Source organism: Tiliqua scincoides, chromosome 5 (assembly GCF_035046505.1).
Source record: "Tiliqua scincoides isolate rTilSci1 chromosome 5, rTilSci1.hap2, whole genome shotgun sequence".
NCBI classification, from domain to species: domain Eukaryota; kingdom Metazoa; phylum Chordata; class Lepidosauria; order Squamata; family Scincidae; genus Tiliqua; species Tiliqua scincoides.
In genome coordinates this window covers 134,950,046-134,966,333 of record NC_089825.1, presented here as the reverse complement: position 1 = coordinate 134,966,333, position 16,288 = coordinate 134,950,046, and the positions used below count along the sequence as shown (strand labels likewise).

The 16,288-nt window shown below is 45.1% G+C and overlaps 1 pseudogene; it reads left to right on the top strand.

The window, feature by feature from the left end:
• The first annotated feature begins 4,518 nt into the window (after window positions 1–4,518).
• Window positions 4,519–11,280, top strand: LOC136653705 (vomeronasal type-2 receptor 26-like; annotated as a pseudogene).
• Window positions 11,281–16,288: the final 5,008 nt, after the last annotated feature.

Sequence of the window (16,288 nt, the reverse complement as noted above, 5' to 3'; positions counted from 1 at the left end):
TTGAAGTACCACTGGAAGTAACTGACAATGACATAACTGGACCAGAACTGGATGCAATACTCCAGGTGTGGTCTTACCATCAATTTGTACAATGGCATTATAATATTGGCTGTTTTATTCTCAATCCCTTTTTTAAATTTTCCCAAGCATTGAACTGGTCTTCTTAATAGCCACTGCACACTCAGTCTTCACTTTCATCGTGCTGTCCACCAACACCCCAAAAACTCTCTCCTGATTCATCACAGAAAGTTCAGAACCCACCAGCTTATGTGTGAAACTTTGACTTTTTTTCACCCCAATGTGCATCACTTTATACTTACTTATTGAAGTGTATTAACTGTCTGTTCCCCCATTTCAGAGAGATCCTTCTGGAGATCCTCACAATCCCTTCTGCACTTTATCACCCCATCTCCAGGTCATTTATAAACAAATTGAAAAGCACCAATTCTGGGACCAATCCTTGGGGCACACTGTTTTCACCTCTCTCTACTGTGAAAATTGCAAATTGACAACCACTCTCTATTTCCTGGTCTTTGACCAGTTCCTAATTTATAAAATGACCTGTCCTTTTAATCCCTGACTGTGGAGTTTTATCAGCAGCCTTTGATAAGGGTCTCTGTCAAACGCCTACTGAAATTCAGATATATAACGTCCACGGGTTCTCTCGCATCCACATGCCTGTCGACCTTTTCAAAGCATTCCTGAGCATGAAATTGCAAAAGGACAATTCTAAATTTGCAAAATAGAGAATTTGGGCTGGTCCAGCTCAACATGGAATGGTATAAAAAGCTGCACCTCTTCTACACAACAGTTAAAGGCAGAGGTTCTCAAACTGGGATGTTGTGACGTCCCAGCCAGGGAAGCCCCGTCTCTGTCCCCTTAAGGGTCACTTCGATGGTGAAGGAAGCAACATGATCACCACAATTGTGCTGTTGCCAAGGATAAAAAGGTTTTTTTAACTCACCATTAGCACTGCCGGCCCACTAGGTGGTGCGGGGACCCCCATGTCTCAGAACAACTAAAAATACCTATCCCAACCCACTTTTGGTTTCGCAGTTGCAAACCGGAAGTGGGCCGTGATTGCTATTTTTAATTGTTCTGAGATGTGGGGAGCCCAGCAAAGGGTCCACGGGCTCCCTGAAGCCCCCCCTCGAAAGTCACTGCTAATGGTGAGTTTAAAAAAACTCCTTTTATCCCCAGCAGCGATGTGATCGCAGCAATCTCGTCACTGCCTTTGCACCCCCCCTGCAAGCACTTTCCACTGTTTTGAAACTCCCAGAGAGTTTGGGAACCTCTGGATTAACAGAGATGATACAATAGATGTATCATCTATTGTATCATCTCCTATTGTATCTGATCACTTTGAGTGAGTCTGAAACTGTTGAGTAGCAAACAGGTTTGCCTCCTTTGATCACAAGGAAGTAAGAAAAACACATAGCAAAAATAATGTACTCCCTTGTAATTTCAGCAATCAGTGCCATCAATTCCCAAGGGCAAAGCTCTTTCCAAGCACACACAAGGAAAATATCAGTGAGCAAGCCTGGGAGTGGTTATAAAAACTGTAGGGTACAATTCCCAGCTCAGATTAGGGACTATTGACAGGCAGGGCTCTGTTCATTTCAACCTTTTCTTCTAAATCAGCCTTTCAAGTTCCAGGAACAGAGATACAAGTCTGGCTTTTATAACATGGTTGAGATTAAGGAGAAAAGGGGGCTTATCCGTCATGCTGCTGTTGCTGTTGCTATTGCTACCTCCAATGGTGTGCAAAGCACATGCTGAGAAGTGTGCGGGGGATGTTCCCATGCTTATCCGACATGAGTGGTACCAGCCAGGAGAGATTCTTATTGGCGGGATCGTATCTAGTATCAGTTACATGTCTCCGAAATTTTCCTTCGAAAAACATCCTTCTAAGCAAGAGATTAAAAAATTACCACTGTAAGGAGTTCTCTCCCCTCCTCCTCCAATAGTCAAAAATATATATATATTGGCATTCTGCATCTTGGCATGTCCGCAACAGATCTGACAGTTTGGGGGAAAATGAGTCGTGCACTTAAGACGTGTTTGGGGTATTTAATGAATAGCTATGAACTACGAACAATTTAACATTTGAAATGGTTAAAGACATACATAGAGACATACATGCTATGCTCAAAAAGGACATTTTGGGAGCAATCCTAACCCACTTTCCAGCACCAACATAACGGTAATGCAACTTTGAGGTAAGGGAACAAAAATTGACCTACCTTGAGGAGGCCTCTGTGACTTCCTGCCATCTGCAGGATGCAGCACATGCCCCACTGGCACAGCTATGCCAGTGCAGGAAAATTGGTTAGGATTGTGCCCTTTGGATTGTAGTAAAAAGCATTTCAACTCACATATAATATCATACCGTTCTTTTTATTACCTGTCGTGTTTTGGTTTCCTGTCTAGTGACCATGGAAGCCTTAGGAAGCCTTGCTCTCAACAATACTCTTCTAGTTGCCTGTTATATAAATTAGATTTTGGCTGCAATTCTATCCACACTTACCTGGGAGTAAGCCCCCTTGACTATACTGGGACTAAATCGGAGTAGGCATTCGTAGGATTAGGCTTCCAGTTGATGTCATCTCTTCCAAGAGCACAGAAACCGGGCTATCCCGGATGGAGGATTCTTTGGCCTGCCTGAAAGTTACCAGACTAAGGGCTCAATCCTGTCCAACTTTCCAGTGATAATGTAAGTGCAACGCAACCCCAAGGAAAGGATGTTCAGATATCATTCAGGCTGGTTTAAGATATCAAAACAACCATACTCTTTATGGAGAATCTTTCTGTAACTGACCATGTCGGGAGCCTCAATGAGGCTTCCGTGTGGTCCTAGAGGTGCATGAGCCTGGAAAAGTGCCATCCATTCTGAATAGATGGTTCTATAATGTCTTCCTGTGTGCTTGTGTGTGCGCCGATAAATTTCAAATATTATTTAGATTGCAGACTGGGCTGTGCCTCACTTCAGAAATATCTTTCATGTAAACAGTAATACCTGCTCTTTTCAGCAGAGAACAACTATGACAAACTAGATTTCCAGTGGATTCTGTCACAAGTACCTTTACTGGCTCGACAAGCACCTGTTGGAGTGCTGTAAGAGGATTTTCTGCCTAAGGCAGGGGTTTGGACTAGATGACCTATTAGGCACCTTCCAACTCTAGGATTCTATGATTTTGGTCCTCATTTCACTACCAAGCAGCTCAAACTCTTAGAGCCTTGGAGGGCCAGTTAGTTGCTAAAATGTATTCAGACACTGTTGGATTCTACTTAAAACTGCCAGACACTTCCTTTGCAGAATGATAACAAGGTCGTACCAGCACATCCTGGCCTTGGCTTTTGCCATAGATGAGATCAATGAAAACTCTGAAATCTTGCCCAATATCACTCTGGGATTTCATATCTATGACAGCTACAGTGTTGCAAGGACTACCTACCGCAGTACTCTGGGCCTGCTCTTTCAGTCATCAAAGTTCATCCCCAACTACAACTGTGGCTCCAAGAAAAATTTAATTGGAGTCATTGGTGGACTTGACTCTGATATCTCCTCATATATGGCAAACACCTTAGGTCTTTTCAAGATTCCACAGGTAAGAACTATCCTTGGGAGGGCCACAAACACTTTTCTTCATTTCACATGCAAGTCACTCTTCCCTTCTTTTATGATTAGATGTGTCACCAGGTACTCAGAGCAGGGACATTCTCTTCTGAAAAAATATATGTAGGATTAAAAAGATAAGTGAAATCTAAGAATTTTTCTATTTTGGAGTATATCAGATGGTACAAACATTTCAGCCTTCCGAATTTTTTTTTTTTTTTTCAAAAAAATAAAAAATAAATAAATTGAATTATCTTCTGTAGAAGTGGGACAAAATACAAAGTTTTTCTTTAAAGAGTTTAAAGACTGGAAAGTACATTTATAATTCAATCCAAGCAGCCATCAGGATTTCTATCTTTAAAAAAAGTTAGTTAGAAATTAATTACTAAGCAAGTACATAATATGAATTTCAAATAATTCTATTTCATGCCTAAAGTAACTGGATTCTATTTTTCCAGTTTTCCTATGGCTCATTTGAACCAGGAAAGAAGGACAAGTCCAAATTGCCTTCCTTTTATCGCATGGTCCCCAATGAAGCCCTTCAGTACTGGGGAATTGTCCAGTTATGTCTGCATTTTGGATGGAAATGGGTTGGCCTCCTTGCTATGGATAATGAAGCTGGAGAACATTTCTTACAGGTCTTGGAACCCATGCTGTCCCAAAAAGGAATTTGTTCAGCCTTCACTGAAAGGCGTAAAGGGAGAATGCATGCTGTGACAATAACTGAATATCTCAAAGAACTTGTGAACAATATGCCAGTGTTCCTGGGGAGTAAAGCCAATGCAATTGTTTTCTATGCGGACATTCCAAATATTGTATTATTGACGACCGCTATGTGTGCTATAAATATGATTCCTCTGGTCACTCCAGAATTTAAACCCCCTGAAGGTAAATTGTGGATTATGACAGCCCAGATTGATTTTACAAGCAACATCTATTACATGATATTTAATATTCAGCCATTCCGTGATGCTCTCTTCCATGGTGCTCTTTCCTTCTCAATTCATTCCAATCAGCCTCCTGGATTCACAGACTTTCTTCAGAATATAGACCCTTTGGAGGAGAAAAATAATGGCTATATGAAGATGTTCTGGGAGCATGCATTTGGCTGTTCGTTCCCAAAACTTGGTGTGCCTCCAAAGAGTAGAAGACAATGTACCGGAGAGGAGGAGCTGGAGAGCCTCCCTGCACCTGTTTTTGAAATGAGCATGACGGGCCACAGCTATAGTATCTACAATGCTGTCTATGCTGTGGCACATGCCCTGCATCTCCTGCCTTCCCCCAGAGCCAGATATGAAGAAAGAGGGAATGGAAAAAGACTGAACCTGGAGCCCTGGCAGGTAATCCTGTCAATCCAATGTTACCATTTTACTGTGAGTCCTCAGGTTCCTGAAAGGTGATAGCTGACTGGTTGCATTCCCCAAGTTCCCCCTTTTTTTTCTGTGCATTTTCTCTGCATTTCCTCAATTCTCTGTCCATTTCTCTGCATTTGGGGGCAGTTGCTGTGCCATTCAGATGCTGGGAGCAGCAGGTTTGCAGCCCTTTGTTCTGCAAAACATCATTTTTGTTTAGCTTTTGTCTTCTGTTTGAGTCTGAAACTTTGAATCAGGATTGAACTAGCTGCTTGGCTCATGTTCCTGCCAGTTCTCCTCCAGGAAGGAAAGACTTCGTCGGGTAAACCAGTGACTGTGTTAAAACCTAGCGCTAAAAGTTCCAAGCTGACAAGAAGGAGTGCTCTCTTTGTTCCAGCAGCCCAAAGCCCATGTAGTGGGCTCTGGGTGGAAGGGACTCACTGAAGATGAGTGAAAATGTTGGATAACTGGGTTACCCTGAAAAGGCAGGAATAAGTCTAGCTACAGATCATCAGTGCTTATGGGTTTTTTTGCCCTTTGTACTCCTTCCACAATGCATTCAGGCCTCTTCAGCCTAGAAAAGAGGCGCATGAAGGGGGGCATGATTGAGGGCACAATCCTAACCAACTTTCCAGCATTGGCATAGCTGTGATAGTGGGACATGTGCTGCATCCTGCAGATGGGGAGCAGTCACGGAGGCCTCCTGAAGGTACGGCAATGTTTGTTCCCTTACCTGAAAGTTGTATTACCCTTATGTCGGTGCTGGGAAGTGAGTTAGGATTGCACCCAGAGACATACAAAATTATGCCTGGGAAGGACAGAGTGGATAGAGAGATGCTCTTTTCCCTCTCACACAACACCAGAACCAGGGAACATCTGCTAAAATTGAGTGTTGGGAGAGTTAGGACAGACAAAAGAAAATACTTCTTCACTCAGTGTGTAGTTAATCTGTGGAACTCCTTGCCACAGGATGTCGTGACGGCATCTGGCGTAGATGCCTTTAAAAGGGAATTGGACAAATTTCAGGAGGAAAAATCCATCACGTGTTACAAGCCGTGATGTGTATGTGCAACCTCCTGATTTTAGAAATGGGTTATGTCAGAATGCCAGATGCAAGGGAGGGCTCCAGTATTCAGGTCTTTTGCTGTTTTGTGTGCTCCCTGGGCATTTGGTGGGCCACTGTGAGACACAGGAAGCTGAACTAGATAGGCCTATGGCCTGATCCAGCGGGGCTGTTCTTATGTCCTCAGATTTAACTTGCAGCTGGTCCTTTTAACATGCAACACGAAGTGCCTCAGCACCATCTGCTGGCATAAATTATAAGTGCAGTTGGGAATACCCCTTAGCCAAGTTTATTTCCTCTTTATCTGCTTTTATCAATCATTTCATTTTTCCCTTTTTGGTTAGAGTTTTAGTAATTTGTTTACAGTATAAATGAACAGCACTGTGGATTGTCACATCTACATCCTCTGCAAGTGCTAGTATGAGAAAGATTTTGATAGAAAACACAGAGGTTCAATTTTTTTTTCAAAGCGGGGGCTTTGCCCAGTTAGCCCCTCTCTCTAGCCTGATCTCCTGGCTGGTGGCAGAGGTGACATTGTACCAAAGCTTTTCTGCATTCTGCTGAGTGTCCAAGCAGGGGAAAGAGGGGGGCAGGAAAGGCATGAGTGTGCTAACCACTAGGCCCTACTGCCCTGGATCAGCCCATAGATGCTGAGAAGCCCTCCCTCTACCAGGACATGTGGTTCTTTTCAGAAGTTCTCCCAATCAGCATCATAACCAACTCAAGCAATGAATTGGCATAGAATCTGGCTAGGATCTTTCCTTTACATGGTCCCTAAAGAAGCTATGGTCGAGTATAACTTGTCAAAGAATAATCTATCAAACCCTTTTCACTCTAAGAAGGAAATTCATATGGGGAATTCAGTTTAGAACAGCTTACTAGGAGTATTATTGTAGGTTTTAAACCTGATGCTTTCATGCCTCTTTCCACCCAGCTCCACTCCCTTCTTCTGAGGCTCTCGTTCAACAACAGTTGTGGAGAGGAAATTATGTTAGACTTTTAGTAATTTGTTTACAGTATACATGAACAGTGTGTCTGTGGCTGGTGGCAGAGGTGATATTATACCAAAGCTTTTCTGCATTCTGCTGAGTGTCCAAGCAGGGGAAAGAGGGGGGCAGAAAAGGTATGCTAACCACTAGGCCCTACTGCCCTGGATCAGCCCGTAGATGCTGAGAACCCCTTCCTCTACCGTGACACGTGGTTTTTTCCACAAGTTCTCCCAATCAGCATCATAACCAACTCATGCAATTAATTGGCATAGAATCTGGTTATGATCTTTCCTTTACATGGTCCCTAAGAAGCTATGGTCGAATATATGGTCAAATAATAATCTATCAAACCCTTTTCACTCTAAGAAGGAAATTCATATGGGGAATTCCGTTTAGAACAGCTTACTAGGAATATTATTGTAGGTTTAAACCTGATGCTTTCATGCCTCTTTCCACCCAGCTCCACTCACCTCTTCTGAGGCTCTCGTTCAACAACAGTTGTGGAGAGGAAATTAAGTTCAACGAACAGGGAGAATTAGCAGCTGGATTCGATATTACAAACTTGATCACTTTCAGGAATGACTCCTACGTCAGAGTCAAAGTGGGGAGTTTGAATCTTCAGGCTGATTCAGGCGTAATGTTTGCCATTGATGTGGATGGAATTGAGTGGCCTGACTATTTTATTCAGGTTGGGAAATCTTGTTTTTTGCTAGATAAATATCTCCTGTCAAAATTTGAAATTTTGTTTTACTATGTGCAAAGAGACACAGGTAGGTGGCAGAGGCTGTCTGAGGGTCCAGTTCCTAGTCACCTGTACATTTCCCTGCAGTCCTTGGAGGTACACTTAATGTCCAATCGTATCATTTCCACCACCACCCCCATGGATGCACCAGCACCAAAACAACAACCGCTGCATCCTAAGGTGGGGGTCAGTTGCAGAGGTCTTCTCTAGGTAAGGGAACAATAGTTCCTTTACTCAGAGGTAAATATCCACAACACAGAAGGGTATATTCAGACCTTCAACATCTATTTTGCTGTCACAATTCTGTACTGACCTGTGTGCAGGATCAGGTCCAGGAAAGGGATTGAGATATCCAGTGGTACCAAGTCTTCCCATCTCCTGCCCCTTCCAACCCCCCCAGTTGCCCTCTTTCCATCCCCTCCTGCCTCTCCTGATGTTTTGCTACTTGCACTCACTACTTAGTGGCAGTCAGTGCCAGTGTAAGAAGAGAACCAACACAGCATGGCTTGGTGCAATAAGCATAAGATTGGGCCATGAGTTTTGGAAATGATCAGCTGAATACAGGCTCCCAGAACAGCTTGACAGTCCAAGACTCAAGCAGAAGCCTCGCTTTTTATTGTCAGCCCACTCATCCCTACCCACACTGTCAAGTTAGCTGTCAAGGAGCCTTGCGTGATCCTTGACAAGTTCCATGTGTGACTGTACCTTGCTTGTGCAGCACTTTGAACCCTGTGGAGAAAAGCCATCTCCTAGGAGCGAACAAGGTTGTTAAGTGACACAAAAGAAGGCTCCCCAGCCCCGCAATGCTCAAAAACAGCATGGTCAGATAAGTGGCCCGATCCAACTGGTCCTCTCCCCCGCCAGAATGCATCTTCCGGTGACTCAGTGTTTTTTCTGGGCACTGCAAATATCAAGGTACCGTAGCACACTGCCCAGCTGCCACTGTAAGAAAGGAGAGACCAGACCCTCATGCTGGTAGCCACCACAAGCACCCCAGCACTGGTAAGTTGGTACAGGGGTGGACAGTGCTCAGGAGTCAGTGGAACAAGGAGGCAAGTGGGCAGAATGGGGTGGAGACGCAAGCAAGGAGTAGAGCAGATCAAGGCCAGGAAAGGGCTGGGGTCAGCAGGAGCGCTGCTGCCAAAATCTGATCCCCCTTCCTAGCCTGGATTCATCCTTCTGCATCCACTCAGACCTGGAACTGGCAAAGGTCCAGTGAGACTCAATGGGGCAGCAAAGGCCAGGTCAAGGAAACAACTGCTACCTCCTCCTTCTTGACCTCAATACACCAGGGCTCCATCCAAGTGTGGAAACTGTTATCATCCTCTATTTGTGTTTATGTCTAAGTCATAAATAATTTTGAGTACATTTGACCAAATGTGCCACCTGTGAACTGAAGGATAGTATTATACACTGTCATCACCCCTCTTCTTAACTGGCACGTCTTTTGTACACCAAAACTCCCCAAACATGCTTGGTGTTAATGCTAAAACTTCCTCGATTTAAGGACAGGTGCCGCCCTTGTCTCTCTGTAATGATAACTGCCCACCTGGTTCCAGCAGGAAAAGGAAGGAAGGGGAGAAATTTTGCTGCTATGATTGTGCTCCGTGTCCAGAAGGGAAGATCTCAGATCAAATCGGTAAGCTGTGTATAGTTCAGAAATTTGAATTGGATTAATCCTCTCTAACCCTCTCCCCTGCCCCTCTGGAGCAGCCTTCCACTGGAGCACACCCTGCATCCCAAAAGGGGAAGTCCCAGATGTCTCAGCAAGATTCTTGGTTCCCTTGCGCCAGGGGTACACTGCCAGGATGTGACAATTTTGCTGGGGCAGGTCCGAGCAGACTTGGCAAGCTGGATTCAGTTGCAGACCTGGCCCCTGTGCTGCCCTGGGACCCCTAACATGACACCCCCTGCAACACGCTGCCCCCCGAGGAGACTTACACACCTTATGAAGCCTCACACAATGTTCCTAGGTGCTCTGAAAGCATTCTGAGTCCTCCGGAGCACCATTAAACAGGGCACTCCAGAGAACTCAGAAGGCTTCCAGAGCAGCTTTGAATGCAGCACGGGGTTTCTGCCTGCCCCCAGAATGGCTCTGAAGGGCAGGTGACAGTAGCAGTGCTGCAGCAGGCACAGCAGTTCCACCCCCACGGGGTTCACAGGCATGGCACCTAGGGCTTCCCCCCCCCGACCCTCTCCAGGACTGCCACTGGCTGGGTTGAGGCCGGGAAAAGGGATAGGATATCAGCAAAGATGCTGCAGCTAATAATGCCCCCTTCCCATCCTTGACACACATTCCATCATACCCCAATCTCTACCCTGTTCCTCCCACCCCCCTACCCATTCTTCCCACCAGCCACCACCCTTCCAGCAGCACAGCAGGCCCATAAGATTGGGCTGCTAGTGTGTTGAAAGCACTGACACTCTTGGAAGAACATATCGTCATTCCTGGTAACAATTATAGTAGCTTGAATTTGGTATGTGTTCTTTTTCCAGACATGGATTACCTCCCCCCACCCCTGTATGAACTTAGAGCATCTCAAACTCTCCCCAAAAGTTTGAAAACTGCTGCCTTAGAAGAACAGAATCTTAGAATTTTTTGTGTTGCTTTTTCAGACATGGATTACTGTATTCCTTGCATGGAAGATCATTACCCAAACAAGCACCAAGATGGATGCATTCCCAAGACACCAACCTTTTTATCTTATGCAGAACCCCTGGGCATGACTTTAGCTGCCTTGGCTCTTTTCTTTGCTGTGATCACAGCTGTGATGCTGGGAATCTTCATTCAGCAAAGGGACACTCCCATTGTCAAAGCCAACAACCGCAGCCTCACCTATATTCTTCTCATCTCCCTCCTTCTTTGCTTCCTCTGCTCATTGCTCTTCATCGGAAAGTCTACAAACACAACCTGCCTTGTCCGGCAAACAGCCTTTGGCCTCATCTTCTCTGTTGCTGTTTCGTCTATCTTGGCCAAAACCATCACAGTGGTGGTGGCATTCATGGCCTCCAAGCCTGGAAACATTTTCCGGAAATAGGTGGGGAAAAGATTGGCACACTTTATTGTCTTATCCTGCACTCTTTTTCAAGTAGGCATTTGTGCTGCTTGGTTGGGTGTTTCTCCTCCATTCCCCGAGCTGGACATGCACTCACAGATTAGAGAAATTGTAGTGGAATGTAATGAAGGTTCGGCCACCATGTTTTACTTTGTCCTGGGCTACATGGGCTTCCTGGCCTCTGTCAGCTTCAGTGTGGCTTTTCTAGCCAGGAAACTGCCAGACAGTTTCAATGAAGCCAAATTCATTACCTTCAGCATGCTGGTCTTTTGCAGTGTTTGGGTGTCCTTTGTGCCAACCTACCTGAGCACAAGGGGAAAAGCCATGGTGGCTGTAGAGATCTTCTCCATCTTGGCCTCCAGTGCTGGGCTACTAGGCTGCATCTTTTCTCCCAAATGCTACATCATTATCCTGCGGCCTGATCTGAACAAACGAGAACAGTTAATAAGAAGACAACAATGAGATATCTAATAATCATTCTTTTTCCTTCAGTGTCCTGTCTCTGACATATGGAAAGAGCTGGTGGTGTCCTAAGGTGAAGCCTGGGATGATTATACATAAGAATCTAATCTACGCACCCGCCCCCCTCCAACAAAATGACTATGAAGTGTACCTAGAATAAAAACTCTCAGTTTAAACATTGTGAAAATGTACTTATGCCATAGGTTGCATTTTTCTTGGTTTCCTGGCAGAAACTCAGGGTGAAATTTTGGAATAACAAGAGCTGAACCCAGAGTATCCTATTTTATTGTTAACTTAAAACTATTAAAATAACAATGTTTTACTTTGAATTATTTTTTTCCTAATCGTCTTCAAGTCAGGAACAGTGGCTTCAGCATAGAAAGGGGGTATGAATCCCATGGCTAATCATGTCTCAGTGGCTACCTGTCTAGTCCCTGGCATAATACTATCAAACAGTTACAGAGCACTGTATAATATTGAAAACTGTAAGAACATAAGAACATAAGAACAGCCCCACTGGATCAGGCCATAGGCCCATCTAGTCCAGCTTCCTGTATCTCACAGCGGCCCACCAAATGCCCCAGGGAGCACACCAGATCACAAGAGACCTCATCCTGGTGCCCTCCCTTGCATCTGGCATTCTGACATAACCCATTTCTAAAATCAGGAGGTTGCGCATACACATCATGGCTTGTACCCCATAATGGATTTTTCCTCCAGAAACTTGTCCAATCCCCTTTTAAAGGCGTCTAGGCTAGACGCCATCACCACATCCTGTGGCAAGGAGTTCCACAGACCGACCACATGCTGAGTAAAGAAATATTTTCTTTTGTCTGTCCTAACCTGCCCAACACTCAATTTTAGTGGATGTCCCCTGGTTCTGGTATTATGTGAGAGTGTAAAGAGCATCTCCCTATCCTCTCTGTCCATCCCCTGCATAATTTTGTAAGTCTCAATCATGTCCCCCCTCAGTCGTCTCTTTTCTAGGCTGAAGAGGCCCAAACGCCGTAGCCTTTCCTCATAAGGAAAGTGCCCCAGCCCCGTAATCATCTTAGTCGCTCTCTTTTGCACCTTTTCCATTTCCACTATGTCTTTTTTGAGATGCGGCGACCAGAACTGGACACAATACTCCAGGTGTGGCCTTACCATCGATTTGTACAACGGTATTATAATATTAGCCGTTTTGTTCTCAATACCCTTCCTAATGATCCCAAGCATAGAATTGGCCTTCTTCACTGCCGCCGCACATTGGGTCGACACTTTCATCAATCTGTCCACCACCACCCCAAGATCTCTCTCCTGATCTGTCACAGCTCAGAACCCATCAGCCTATATCTAAAGTTTTGATTTTTTGCCCCAATGTGCATGACTTTACACTTACTGACATTGAAGCGCATCTGCCATTTTGCTGCCCATTCTGCCAGTCTGGAGAGATCCTTCTGGAGCTCCTCACAATCACTTCTGGTCTTTACCACTCGGAAAAGTTTGGTGTCATCTGCAAACTTAGCCACTTCACTGCTCAACCCTGTCTCCAGGTCATTTATGAAGAGGTTGAAAAGCACCAGTCCCAGGACAGATCCTTGGGGCACACCGCTTTTCACCTCTCTCCATTGTGAAAATTGCCCATTGACACCCACTCTCTGCTTCCTGGCCTTCAACCAGTTCTCAATCCATGAGAGGACCTGTTCTCTAATTCCCTGACTGTGGAGTTTTTTCAGTAGCCTTTGGTGAGGGACCGTGTCAAACGCCTTCTGAAAGTCCAGATATATAATGTCCACGGGTTCTCCTGCATCCACATGCCTGTTGACCATTTCAAAGAATTCTATAAGATTCGTGAGGCAAGACGTACCCTCACAGAAGCCATGCTGACTCTCCCTCAGCAAGGCCTGTTCGTCTATGTGTTTTGAGATCCTATCTTTGATGAGGCATTCCACCATCTTACCCAGTATTAATGTTAGGCTGACCGGCCTATAGTTTCCCGGGTCCCCCCTCTTTCCCTTTTTAAAAATAGCCGTGACATTTGCTATCCTCCAATCTTCTGGCACCTACATTTTCTCATTTATCCATATTACACCAATTCATTGAGGAAGATCAGGATAATTACTATCTAATTGCAGAGTCTGAGCCTGAAAGTTAAAAGAAATGGTCCTTTCAAAGGTCAACCGAGTTCAGTGGTGATGGAAGAAATTTAACTCTGCCCTTCCCCCAATTGGGCTAACAGAGGATTCCTTTAGAGCAGGCGGTGGGCAAACCTCTGCCTGCGGGCCATTTGTGGCACTTGGGGACCCCAAATCTGGCCCACAGGGAGACCCCAGTCTCCAATGAGTCTCTGGCCCACGTTAGCCCATGCTGGCCTGCATGCTGGTCGCAAATGCCAGACACAAGCTGCGGGCCAAATTAGAGCAAGGCCTTTTATAGTCTCCATGTGTTTTTATTGCTTTTCCTTGGGCCTGATTTTAAAAGCCCTCCCATTGCCTCTGAACAACTAATGTCTCCCTGCGTTTCTGGCTTGGTCTGTATGTTTTCACGGTGCAAGAGGTGTGTGGCAAACAGTGCATAGTTCTCATGTGGTTCTACATGCCTTTGGGCACAAGCCTAACCAGGTCTACTCAGAAGTAAGTCCTATTTTGTTCAATGGGGCTTACTCTCAGGAAAGTGTGGTTAGGATTGCAGCCTGTATTATAGTTCTCATGTGTATTACAAATAAGCTCAGTCAAATTCATTCATTCATATAAGTTCTGTGTTTAATGTATTCATTTATGAAAATGTATGTAAATTTATTCAAATCTGAAATGTAAATTAATTCTTTTTGCCCGGCCCCCCGACACACTGTCAGAGAGATGATGTAGCCCTCCTGTCAAAATGTTTGCCTACCCCTGTTTTAGAGCTAAACAGGTTTTATGAAGCAACAGCGCACAATGCTCGAGATCATTAGAAAAGGTATTGAGAACATAAAGGCTAATATTATAATGCCGTTGTACAAATCGATGGTAAGGCCACACCTGGAGTATTGTGTCCAGTTCTGGTCACCACATCTCAAAAAGGACATAGTGGAAATGGAAAAGGTGCAAAAGAGAGTGACTAAGATGATTACTGGGCTGGGGCACCTTCCTTATGAGGAAAGACTACAGCGTTTGGGCCTCTTCAGCCTAGAAAAGAGACGCCTGAGGGGGGACATGATTGAGACTTACAAAATTATGCAGGGGATGGACAGAGTGGATATAGAGATGCTCTTTACACTCTCACATAACACCAGAAGCAGGGGATATCCACTAAAATTGAGTGTTGGGAGGGTTAGGACAGACAAAAGAAAATATTTCTTTACGCAGCGTGTGGTTGGTCTGTGGAACTCCTTAGCGCAGGATGTGGTGATGGCATCTGGCCTGGATGCCTTTAAAAGGGGATTGGACAAGTTTCTGGAGGAAAAATCCATTTTGGGTTACAAGCCATGATGTGCAACCTCCTGATTTTAGAAATGGGCTATGTCAGAATGCCAGATGCAAGGGAGGGCACCAGGATGCAGTTATCAGGTGTGCTCCCTGGGGCATTTGGTGGGCTGCTGTGAGATACAGGAAGCTGGACTAGATGGGCCTATGGCCTGACCCAGTGGGCTGTTCTTATGTTCTTTTGTAATGCCTTAGCCTGATAAGATCTGTTTTGCTCTAAAGCAGGTGTGGGCAAACATTGCCTGCACTTGTGGCATCGGCCACTAGATACAATATTGTGTTAAACCAAGCGCACTCCTAAAGCAGAAAATTAGCACCATCGTATTTCGGTTCACACTAGAATGGAAAGTGTCCTGTGTGTACGACAACTTGCTTCTGCAAGTTGTGTCTCTGAGCTGCTTTACATGTAAGTGTGGTAAGCACATCCACAAGCCAAAGAGCTACTGTAGCAGACCGGTTTAGCCCCAGATTTGACACTGTGTTAAGGCGCGTCGTGTATGCATTCCTGGGCCTGGTGTGTATGACTTTCAGCAGTAGCCACAGTAGTGCGCCTGCGGTAGTGCCCCCAGCAGGGCCTCTGAGAGAAATTTTATCAAGGGGTACAAAGTTTCTTTTGGGCCCCTTCCCAAAGAGGAAGGGGGTGAAACCAAGTCAGGGGTGGCAATGGGGTGGGTAGAATGTGGGCAAAACAGGGGGGAAGTGGCAAAAGCCAGAACAGGAGCCAAGGTCTATCAGTCTTCCAATAGATAGGTCAGGTCTACCTGCCTGCCCGGCATTGACAGCATCCCACATGGGCAGTGAGTCTGGGTGAGATTGGAAAATGGAAGATCCCAGGAAATTTCAATGTTCTGATTGACAATACATGCAGATCATAATTTTCCCAAAGGGAGTTACCCCAAATCTTGTCTAACAAAGGTAAAATAAAGTCTAAATGACATGACAAAGTTTCCTGAATTTGTTAAGCTGTTTGTTGTTGAGGATAAATTGATCGCCCAATTTCCTTTGGGTCATTGGTGGACTTGACTGGGAGATCACCTCATATACGGCAGACATCTTAGCTGTTTACAAGATTCCACAGGTCAGAACTGAGCACTTTTCCTAACCTTACATGTAATCTATTCTTCCCTTGTTTTAGGATTAGTGGTGCCACGAGGTACTCAAACAGGATCTGAGTCTCTTGATTCTCCTTCCTTTGTTCTTTCTCTAGCTTCCTTCTTATGTCCCCTTCTGCTCTGGGCATAATAGTCATTCGGCACCCCCTGGGTTTCCCCTCTAAACACCTTCCCCAAAGGGAGCACCTTTGGCTCATTACTTTACGTCCTCTCTTGAACTGGCCCCCTGCTGCCTGGCACTGAAAGTTCACAGCACAGAGGTCCCTGCACAAGCATGGAGGTCTTGCGTGCATGCTACAAGAGTCCCATAGCAAGCCCAATAGCAACTTATTTAAACAATGATGGAGGTATGTTTTGTGAACCAGCATTGCCCATGGCAGAAGCCCCTGCCAGAGAGCAAACTATCCATTTTCAATTGGCTATTGGCTGGAGTGCAGGGTTGTAAATCAA